We start from the raw sequence: 12307 nt of genomic DNA on the forward strand, positions 1-12307 counted from the left end.
TTCACAACATGTACAAAATTCTATGCCTTCTCTCCACCCTTCAAAATGCAGAAACACACAACATTCATATATACATATTTTAAATGCACTTTCAACAGTTCAAAACTGGAAGACAAAATAGATCACTTAAATGGCTTACCTGACAAGTTGGAATTTAAAGCACAATCAACATAAAAACAGAGTAAAGAATACTTATTTTTCATTTAGGTATACATTTAGAAATTTTTCTAAAGCACACTTCTGCTAAGTGGTCATGGTTATTTTAGAATTAGAAGTCACCTGTTCGTCAGCATATCTAATGTAAAGGCTTTTATGGTATGTAAATTTTAGTCATTTTATTCTTAGATGCAAGAAGCAATACACTTGAGTGCTGTATTATCAAAAATAATTTATTGCCAGTTGAGTAGACATTTAATTCAAATGGAAGCTCGGGCTTCATCATCTCCAGTGGAGGTGAATAACCAGCCAATTGTTTCTATGGTCTCAACAAATCCCTAGCCCTCAAGTGGAGCAGGCTGTGAGGTAGTGGGGAGTTTTCTTCCCATTAGGCTGTCAGGAAGACAAAGTGTGTTCATCACTCAGCAGTGAATGATTTCAACTTTGGGAGCAAACTGTACTTTTATAACTTGCAATTAAACTCTATTACCCAATGAATTCAGAACTTGCTTTTATATTGTGCGCATCAAGTATCTTTGGCAATGGATACCATCAAAGGGATTCCTGCCAGGTAAAATAAATTCAGTACCATAGGAAGTATGTAGCTAACCTAAATGCCTGCCCTTTGGCTATCCATGCACCAGCAAGATTTCTATGATGAAACCTCAAAGCTCCTTCCTCTCTCCACCACCCAACCAGCCCAGAGCACTGAGGCAAAGGGTCAGGCTATGATTTGTTTACTCCTTGGCGCAAATGGCCCTGGCTTTTCATATCATCGCAAGGTCACTATTTGTCTTACTTATCTTCAGAAACAAAGTGTAGCTGGCTAGCTTCCTTCCTGCTCAGGCTCTCCCCAGATGGACATTAATCACAACTTTTTTCTGCCCAATGAGTCTGCAGTTCTGGAATGCTAATATCGGTCTTTTTTTTTTTTAATATCAGAGCACATCCCTTTACTTGTAGGTTTTATGATTGAGCCTGACCAGTCATGATCTCATATTTCCCCTTGCTCTTTTACTGCTACAGTGTTTTAGGGGCAGGTTAGTTTTCCTCGGCTCTGCAGATGTCTGTTTGGATGGTGGTTTCGACCTTAGTGATTAGAGTCTTCAAAGCGGACATCAAGTGTTCTGGAGGCCCACAGTTTCTCTCTATACTTTTCAGGTCTATGTTAACAAAGTGGCTACTGATGCATTCAAAAAAAGTATTGTTACAACGTCAAGATGTGGTTTGTGTGACAGTTAATTTTATGTGTCCTCTTGGCTAGGCAATGGTGCCCAGTTGTTTGATTAAACGCTAGCTCAGATGTTTCAGTAAAGGTATTTTGCAGGTGTGATTGAAATTTACAATCAGTTCACTTTAAGAAAGGGAACTGTTCTCCATAATGTGGCAATAATGTGGGTCTCATCCAATCAGTTGAAGGTCTTAAGAACAAAAGCTGACATTTCTTGGGGAAGAGGGGATTCTGTCTCAGGACTGCAACATACATCCTGCCGGAGTTTCGAGCCTGCTGGAATGCCTTACAGATTTCAGACTTGTCAGCTCTCACAATTGAGTGAGCCAATTTCTTAAAATCAAACAATTTCTCTCTCTCTCTTTCTCTATAAATATACATACACACACACACACACACACACATAGGACCCCTGGTGGTGCAGTGGTTAAAGTGATCAACTGCACTCTAGATACAGATTTCGGTATCTACAGTGGTTCTAGAGGATTCGAATCTTAAGGATGAATTTTCTGAATTGGTTCTGGGGTTACCAAAATTGGTTTTCTAATCTGGTTAGATTTGAAGGTACTCATAACTCTGTGGAGCCCTGGTGGCACAGCAGTTAAGAGCTATGGCTGCTAATCAAAAGGTTGGCAGTTCGAATCCACCAGTTGCTCCTCAGAAACCTTATGGGGCAGTTCTACTCTGTTCTATAGGGTTGCTCTGAGCTGGAGTCATCTCGAGGGCAATGAGTTTTGGGTTTAGTAACCCTATTTCCAGAAGTAAAAGGAGCACTAACAGTCCATGGCATGGTGTGGCAACAGAGATAGGCAAAATACCACCATTAGCACTCCTAACCAACCTCATGGCAGCTGGGTGATATAAGCGGTTAAGTGCTCAAATACTAGCCGAAAGGTTGGCAGTTCAAACCTACCTAGACGCAACTTGGAAGACAAACCTGGTGATCTGTTTCCCAAAGGGCACAGCCTGAAAACCCTATGGAGCAGTTCTACTCTGCAAATATGTGGTTACCATGTGTTGGAATCAACCTGATGGCAACTAACAACAACAATCGACCTTCTAAGAGGCAAGGTTCTGTCGGACCGATCAGTACAATGACAATGACTGGTTGCTAACTGAAGGGGACAAAGAAGGGAAAGCAAAGGATGAGCTTGGCTTCAAATTCTCAGCTCAAGTACCAAATAAATGACCTTAATGTTTTTATATCTGCCCTGAAAGAAAGTCTGATCTTCTGCAGCCACGCAGCTGAGATTGCTGAAAACCGCTCATAGCCTCATCCTACGAGTGGCTGAACTACAACAGAAATGTAATTCCCAACCTTGCAGGGTTGAATCATGGGTGGAATTGTGTCCCCCAAAAATACGTGTATCAATTTGGCTGGGCCATGATTCCTAGTATTGTGTGACTGTCCACCATTTTGTCCTGATGTGATTTTCCTATGTGTTGTAAATCCTACCTCTATGATGCTAATGAGGCAGGACTCAATTGACAAGATTGGATTGTGTCTTGAGCCAATCTCCTCTGAGATATAAAAGAGAGAAGCAAGCAGATAGGCAGGGGCCACGTACCACCAAGAAAGCAGCACCAGGAGCAGAGCGCATCCTTCGGACATGGGGTCCCTGCACCTGAGAAGCTCCTAGACCAGGGGAAGATTGATGACAAGGACCTTCCCCCAGAGCTGACAGAGAGAAAATAGCCTTCCCCTGGAGCTGACACCCTAAATCTGGACATCTAGGCTACTAGACTGTGTGAGAATAAGCTTGTTTGTTAAAAGGCATCCATTTGTGGTATTTCTCTTACAGCAGCCCTGGATTACTAAGAAACAGGGTATCTGCTGTTAAAAGATGGAGAAGGAGTGGGATCCTGAAAATTGGGATGGGGACATAAGGGCAAGTCCTGATGAAGCTGGGGTCATTTAACCTCTAAATTCTGCTGAGTCCTCTTTATCAGTAGAAGTAGTCCTTCCACCCCTGTCTGAGGAAGTTAACCTGCTTTGTCTGAAGAACCCAAAATGTCCTCCCCATAAGGTAGTTATCTTTCAAGAGACTGCTGGTTTTCCTCAGGACTTATCTCCAATATCCATCTTTGCTTCTAGACCTATAACTAGACTCAGGTCCCAGCAGATCTCAAAAGCTGAGGTACAGAGTGTGACCCATGAGGGGATAAGTTACACTCTAAAGGAGCTAGATTTTTTTTTTTTTCCAATTTATACAAATAAAAATCAAGAGATGATGGATGTGAATGAATATTAAGTGTAGGGATAACTGTAGAAGGAGCATAAAGTTGGATCAGTCTGAATTTATTGATATGAGTTCACTGAGCAGAAATTTTGGATTTGATGTTGCAGCTTGAGGGGCTAGAATGGACTCTAACAGTTTGTTTGTTTGGTTGATCAAAACACGGACCAAAAGGTGGCCTACATAAGTGGAAATTAAATAACAGAATTGCCTTGTTATACTGTAGAGGAAGATATTCAAAGGCTTAGGGAAATGGTAATATTAGAGGGATTTATCATATAACACCTGGGGGAAGGGCTAGTACATTTTCAGATGTGCGTAAGATTTCTTTTATCATGTTAGAAGGAAATATGACTTTCTTATTGCCTTTATTTGGAGATTAACTGTGGTTTAAGGAGATGTGTTTGGGTGCCCAGTTGACAAGGGGTGGACTGTGATGATTAATTACATGTGCCAACTTGGCTAGGCTATGGTGCCCACTTGTTTGGTCAAACACTGGTCTAGAAGTTGTTGTAAAGGTATTTTGTAGATGTGATTAACATTTACACTCAATTCACTTTAAGTGAAGAAAAGGCCTTATGAGTAAAAACTGAGGTTTCCATGAGAAGAAGAAATTCTACAACTGCAACATAGAAATCTCGCCTGTGTTTCCTGCCTGACAGTCAGCCCTGCGGATTTCAGACTCAAGACTATAACATCAGTCTTACCTAAGTTTCTAGCCTTCTGGCCTGCCCTACAGATTTGAGACTTGCTAGCACTCACAGCTGCATCAGCCAATTCCTTAAAATAAATTGATCTCTCTTTCTGCCTTTCTCTTTCTCTCTTTTTCGTTGGTTCTGTTTCTCTGAAGAATCCTCACTGATATAGTCTGTAATTATGGGACTCTGTGACATTCTACATATTATATATTTCCAGTCTCCAATCCAATGGTTTTAATGCCATACAACTTCACATGGCCATCACATAGCTAGAATGTAATTCTAAAATAAGTTCTGTCACATCTTGGGCAGATCTGGACATCCTGAACACATCCAGTAGTCTCAAGGATGGCATGATATTCTTTATAAAATTTAATTTGATCACTTGGCTTAGAACAAAGATGATAATTTTAATTAACTACTACCTAATAATTTATGAATAGTTGCAAGGGGTATTTTTGTACTGTATTCACATCTTCCGTTCCTATTGACTACTTGCCTCTTTAAATGATTCAAGACCATAATACCTAATTAATCATTCCGAATCAATTTCCCTGCCTTGGTTTTCTTATTTCTAAACTATAGAAAACATTGATATCCTTACTGATGTTTGTTTACACACAGACATGTGGGAAGTTAAAAAATTAAAGCTAATAAAGCACTCTGAATATAGTAGGTGCTAATTATTATTATTTTATTTGGAAGTGTAGTGTTTCCATTAAGGTACCCTGGGATCTTTGTGTTCTGGTGGATAATTATGTAATTAATTCTAAAACAGTTAGTAACACTTGAGATTTCTAAAAGTAAGTGTTGCCCTAGTTTTTTGTACAACACTTAAACTGTAGCAGGATATTTCTTCATTTTCCCCAATAAAATAATACTGGATATATTATAGCAAAACAAGATAATTTAAAAGATACATGAATTTTTCTCTCCAGTTTTTTTTCAGCCTATGCAGCCCCAAAACTTTCAAGAGATTCCTGACCAATAGTGAAATTGGCAATTCCTATTTATAGCCTTTGGAATCCCTGGGTGGTGCAGTTAACATGCTCAGCTGATAACTGAAAGTTTGAAGGTTCAAGTCCACCCAAAGATGCCTTGGAAGAAAAGCCTGGTGATCTGCTTCCAAAAAACCAGCCACTGAAAACCTCATGGAGCACAGTGCTACTCTGACACACATGGAGGTGCCATGAGTCCAAATTGACTCAGCAGTATTTGTTTTTGTTTTAACAGCTTTTATTGAAGTATGTTGCTATTGTTGTGTTTCATCAAGTTGGTTTTGACCCATAGAGACAGAACAGAACCGCCCCATAGGCTTTTCTAGGCTGTAATCTTTAGAGAAGCAGATTGCTCCATCTTTCTCCCTTGGAGCAGCTAGATGGTTTGAACTGCCGACTTTTTGGTTAGCAGCCAAGGGCTTAATCACTGCACCACCAAGACTCCTTAGCGAAGTATAATTACCACAAAACAATTAGATACACAGAATGACAAGGGTAATAGTATAGCCTTGGGTAGGGTAAATTGAAATTTAACCCTGTTCTTTGTTAAGACATAATTCAAGTATAAAAATGCATACTGAATATTAAAACTGTTCAATAAGATATATTTATATACAGTTTTTCATTGGGCTACATCAGTAGGGCAAATAGTTTCTGCAACTCACCCAACCTATGAAAACACTATTTGGCCTAAAAACATGACACAAGCTGTTTCACACTTAATATCACAGCCCTTCTAAGCCCGGCCAACTTTACAGGTCCCAAAGACACATACACACTATGAATCATAAAACCCACCTGTAACTGTCCCCAAGACAGATTTCTGTTAAAAGGGGGTAGAGATGAATTAGATATTGAAAATCCTTTTCATTGGGGCAGGGGGAGAATTTTTATTTGATGTAAGTCCTTAGGTTCATACCTATTTCAATATCAGAATAATTATAGTGAGAAAACAATTTGCTTAGGTCTTGTAAAGAGTTGATACCACAGGAAATTTGCTTCATATGACATCAGATTTCATATTTAAGCACTTGGCTGTTAACAGAAAGGTCAGTGGTTCGAACCTACCCAGCAGCTCCACAGGAGAAAGAACTGGCGATCTGCTTTGGTAAATATTACAGAAACCCTATGGGGCAGTTCTACTCTGTCACATGGGGTTGCTATGAGTTGGAAATCAACTCGAAGGCACTTAATAATAACATCTTTGAATACCCTGCAGCTATACTGATACCTGGAATGGGCCAGGTGCTCAATGTTTTCATCAAATAAATTCATGCACGGGAGGAAGGAATGAAAGAAAGTAAAAGGGAAGGAGGAAAGGGAAAAATCAAGGAAGAAGGAAGGAATAAAGGAACAAAGTCCAATTCCAGGGTTCAATCCTAAAGCTTGGAAGTTGAAAGCTAAAGCACACAAAGGGGGAAAGTGCTCTTGGAAACTAGAACACAAATGAATCTGAAGTATCACAGGAAGGCAATTAAAAAAAAAATCTGTCAGATCTTTCAAGATAAGCCTTTGGTGCGCTTAAGAAGTCATCCCCCAAGATTTAAGATTCCACACCTCCCTGGCAACCAGTCAAGGGTCACAAGCAGGTTACAGTGATGTGCTCCTTTTGTGAGGCTTCTTGCAGCTGTTTCTTGAATGAGCTGAAATCTATAAATAACTGCATCTCCAGATCCATCCGGCACTGCATCAGCATAACAAAGGCATATATGTACAGTACCAAAGAAGTGAAATCACTGCAAGAAAGAAAAGTTTCAACCTGGCATGCACCAGAGAAGATAAAAAGCAGACCTTGGCCATTTCTCAAATACAAAATGCCATCACGGGTCTGTGATTACATCCTCGATTACTCCACTTTATCTAGCAGCGGGTTTTCAACTACAAATCATCTTCCTTGCATCTTAGGGAGGGGAATGGTTACTGAATGGATGATAAGGTTCTATCCAGTAACATCTGAGTCTGCAAAGAACTCAACATTAAAGAGAGAGAGAGAGAGAGATGACCAGAAGGTCTCTCTCTGAATCCATGCAATCAAACAAAATGACAAAATCTGCCACAGAGACAACTCAATCAGCATGGGCAAGATAGAAGATAAAGTCAATTATCTTCTGACACAGAGAAAAACACTATTCGGCATCACATACAGAAGTTTAGAGAAATGGCAGAGTTTAAAAAAAAATTCAAGAAACCTTTGTTTTGAGGAGAAAAAAAAATTTAGATTTCTAAATTGAACAAAATAGGAAAAGCACGAGCCTGTGACCTTAGGGATGAAGCATCTCGCTTTCCATTAAAGACAGAAAAGAAAATAGGACTGGATGCTACTATGATAACATGTATTTGCAAAGTTTTTGTATAGACAAGTTCTAAAATACATTTACACTACTTCAGATTTTCTGAGAAGGGCAATATTATGAAATACATAATGATTATGAAATATGTAACATCTCAACTCATTCCCTTCATTAATGGAAATCAACCAACTGCATACTTATACAATATGTTACCGGAAGTTGTTGTTTTCTACCTTCTAAAACATGGAAACCATGGTGGTGTAGTGGTTAAGAGCTATGGTTGCTAACCAAAAGGTCGGCAGTTTGAATGCACCAGGTGCTCCTTGGGAATCCTACGGGGGGCAGTTGAACTCTGTCCTATAGGGTCGATATGAGTCAGGATTGACTCGACGGCATTTTTTTTTTTTGTTTGTTTAATGGCTCAACTCATTCCCCTCATTAATGGAAATCAACCAACTGCACACTCACACAATATGTTGTCAGAGGTTGTTGTTTCCTATCTTCCAAAATACACCAACCATAGAAAAAGTTATCATTGCTGGATTCCACTGGTAAGTGAGTTATCAAAGGAAGCAATCTCACCAGTAAAGATAAGCCTTGATCCATTAAAACTACAGGAGTCTCACTTTAAGGAAAGCTTTTCTAAGCCCCTGGCATTCAGGACAAACATACCCAGGTTCACAGAGCATCCAGGTTGGAAGAACTGGATGAAACCTGAGAGTTCATCAATTCCAACTTCTCCTAGGTACAGAAGTACCCAAGATATATCTGAAAGCAACTGACTAGACTGTCTGAAACAGGTGTGGCTGCCCACGGTCTGAAAGCCTAAACCTGGCAATGCCTCCCTTCAGTGGGGGCCTTACCTGAAAACGAAAGGTCCGCAGGCAATCCTCCTTCTGCAGTGAAGTGTGGACTCGGGAGAGTGCCTCTCCTATTCCCAGTATAGAGATACTGGGGTTTAGTTAACTACCATCTGAGTGAGTCACAAATTTGTGAGAGCAAATAAGGACATATCAGATAATTCTTGCCTCGCTTCAACAGGCAAGTTTTCTGTGTTTGCACTCTCTCTGTTAACATTCACACTGGAAAAGTTCTATGAGTAAACAGAATGATGAAATGAAATAAAAGCTTGACCTGAAGTGGCAGAGCTATGCAAAGCTGAGAAAGAGTACCACAGCGGGCAGAGGAGGCAGCCTTTTTGAGAAAGGGCATTGTTGTTGTTTTAAGGGCCATCCCCAGGTGATTCTGACTTATAGCAGCGGCCCCACGTGACAGGGTGTAACTGCCCCATAGGATGCCCTAGGCTGTAATCTTTAGGGGAGCAGATCACCAGGTCTTTCTCCCACAGAGTGGCTGGGTGGGTTTGAACTGCCAACCTTTCTTTAGTAGCCAAGCACTTCATAATGTCCCCAGAGCTCCTTGAAAATAGAAGGATTGTTGTTGTGGTGTGCCATTGAGTCAATTCCCACTCAGAGTGACCTTATATGATAGAGTAGGACTGCCCCATAGGGTTTCCAAGGCTTTAATCTTTACAGGACCAGATTGCCAAGTCTTGTTCTTCCACAGAGCCACTGGTGGGTTCAAGCCATCGACCTTTTGGTTAGCAACTAAGCACTAAATGAGTGTGCCACCAGGGCTCCTTGAGAAAGAGCCTCCTAAATAAAGACTAGTTTGAGTTCCAGCTTCAAAGACAGAGTTGCTGAGAGAGGCAAATTCTATGAACCACGGCCACAGCCACAAATCAAAGAACAATTTTTTGTATGCATGTACAGTGAAGCCAGGCATATTGGTCACACACTGGCCTTTCTGTCTGCACTTAGACCCAGAAAGCAGTTTCTGTAAACATTATTATCTTCTTATATAAAGGAAAGCAGACAATATATGCTCCTACAATGGGTGCTGTGTTATACTCAGTGTTTTCATTAGGTGCTTATTTTACACCTTGACCTAAGCATGGAAAACATATTAAGCTACAAAGTGGAATATTTTAATTGTAGTGGGTAAATAACTCAACCATAACTGGCTGCAACCTCTGGTAAATGAGTTCTTTATATTCCAGAATGCCCTGGTTAGAGCTCTTTAATCTATGGAAATCAACCTGCAATAAAACTCAGATCAGACTACACCAGCCTGGACCAGTTGCACATCCTGTTGAACGTTTCTCCTTAGTAGGGTCACAAAGAACACGTTAGTTACTTTTTAAACTAATACACTTTTAATGATGCCATTGAAACATGATGAATAAAGCATTAGCCCTGCAGGCATGATTGCCCCGGGACTTACAGACTTAGCATGACACACTCTCACCTCTGATTTGTGGCCCTGGGCCAGGAACCATGCTTGCTTTCTCCAAGGGACCACCCACAGCGAGACCTTCTTCACACTCTGTAAGCAGTGGGCAAGGAGAGCAGGTGCCTCCGGGTCCCCTGGAGTGGCCCGTTTTATTCCTAATGTGAGGAGACCTAGAAGACTTGGTGGGCTAGGGAAGGGAGGGTTACTAAGGTTCAAGAGCCTGATGAAAATGCATGGTGTAGCAGGACATTCAGTTGGAAAGTTCTAGACTAGAAGGAGGCATTCTGAGAAAACAGTTCAAACCTTTGGTGCTACTGGCTGGGTACAGCAAGATTCAAATGGTGGTGCTGAGTGGCAAAGAACTCATACCTGAGACTCAGAGTGGGAGGGACACTATGAAGTGGTTTTAGCTTCCAGGGACATATGTAATTTAGAACTTAATAGAAAGGAAGATTATCCTGGTTCTTTCTTGGTGGAGGCCTTTACGTTCTTGTTGCGTGTGGAGGTCAGGGATCTTGAGAGGTAAGGACTGGGTGCAGATAGTGATCTCAGTGATGCCCTTGTCACCCAGAGAGCTGCCATGGAGGGCCCTCTCCCCCAAAGGGGGAAGGGAATAAATGCTGATGAGAAGGCTCTGGCACTAACAACAAGGTGGAAGGTCACTGCAAAACACTGGCTGCTGCTACAGCTACTATTCCTTCTCCACTCCCCTTCTTGGTCACAGATTTCCATAAAAAGCTGTACAGATTCTGCCTTCCACTCCTACCCCCTCCCCCACCCATTCGTGGTCATTCTCCCTGTCAATAGGAAAAGATACTTGCCTCTTAACGGTACTCTTACAGAAATCCTTCCTTATGAGGGCCTGGTAACTGGAGTACTTGCCTCCTTGAATTGAATCTCTTTATTTACTATAATCTTTTGGATCAAAAGACCCATCTGCCTCTGGGAACCACCGGTTGCCATCCAGTAGATTCTAACTCATGGCAAGCCCATACGGGTCAGAGCAGAACTGTGCTCCATAATAGTTTTCAGTGGCTGATTTTTGAAAGTAGGTTGCCAGGCCTTCCTTCTGAAGTGCCCCTGGGTAGACTCAAATCTCCAACCTTTTGGTTAGTAGACAAACGTGTTAACTATTTGTGCAACCCAGGGACCCACTTGCCTTGAGGAAAGTAGCCTATTTTTCTAAGGTATGGCTGGGTTACCAATTAGGTACGTGAAGCACAGAGGTTTACAGTAACGTTGGAGACCTGAAAACGCCTTGTGTCAACATTTAGTGAGAAGCACATTACCGAAAACAAACAATTATTTAATTAAATATCTATAAATTTTGTATTCTGGCAGCTTCATTAATTATCAAATTTATTATTCATATAAATGTCATTATAGTTGCAAATCACTTGTAAGTGGGCTTTCTCACTTCGCAAAGATTTCTGAGTCTGCACAATTATGGGGAAATCATAACCAGTTTTAAATTATGGGAATAATTTGTAGGCAAATAATCTCAAAAGCAAATTATACAAGTCCTCTCAAAAATTCTTAGAAACAAACTACATTTAACATCAGATGTGAATGCATTTCGTATGCTTGATGGGATGTGGGCTGAGGCCTTTAAAAGTAAAGCTGCCTGGAGCCTTCTTAGGTATTAAATGGCTGTGTTCGGAGGCACCGTCTCTTTCTTGCCTGCCTACTATGCATAAGAAACACAAAGTTGTACTTCCCTCTCAGATTCACCAAACTCAGTTCAGGGTCAAATGCCGTTCCCAGTTATTTATTCGCAGATTACTTTAAGTATATCAAGGGAAGGCAGGGGAATGAGCAAAAACTGACCTTAAAGAACACAGATATGAGAGAAAAACATCTGGCCCATGGTATTAAATGCAATTTCATGTTGGCTTAGAGTAATCGTATTTATTTACGGTGTTATTATTTATAAAAAAAGGAATCACGCTGAATGTGCTTTGTGGGAATTACAGTATATTGCTATTGCTACCATGGTTTCTTATTTTCACAGCTAGATGGCTTAAACCCAACCTAAACAAATATTTTAAAAGAATTCCCACTAGCATTATCAATTTTTTTTCTTTTCTAGTCTTAATGAAACAGATCTTCTGCTCTCCAAGTCCTCAATATTCTTATTCTTGAACAATTCTAAATTTTATGGCTTATTATGAGATAATGTTCACTGTAAAATAATGACTAAGAAAATAACCAGCAACTAGCGGTGGTTAAACTGTGCAGTATATAAAGTGATGGCATTTGCCAACTATGGTGGCTGTCAAGTCCGAACACACACCATCCCATGACTATTATGGCTGGTAGGGTAATGATTTTATTACTTGCACAATGAAGTAGACACGTTCATGTACTCATCCAACATATTGACTCCATACCATCTGTACAACAC

At 40.6% G+C, this 12307-nt stretch overlaps 1 protein-coding gene across 12 annotated transcripts in view; it reads right to left on the reverse strand.

The window, feature by feature from the left end:
• ENOX1 (ecto-NOX disulfide-thiol exchanger 1) overlaps positions 1–12307 on the reverse strand; it is a 744157-nt gene that overhangs the window by 259776 nt on the left and 472074 nt on the right. The window lies entirely within an intron of this gene.

The sequence above is a fragment of the Loxodonta africana genome, chromosome 17 (assembly GCF_030014295.1).
Source record: "Loxodonta africana isolate mLoxAfr1 chromosome 17, mLoxAfr1.hap2, whole genome shotgun sequence".
Taxonomy (NCBI): domain Eukaryota; kingdom Metazoa; phylum Chordata; class Mammalia; order Proboscidea; family Elephantidae; genus Loxodonta; species Loxodonta africana.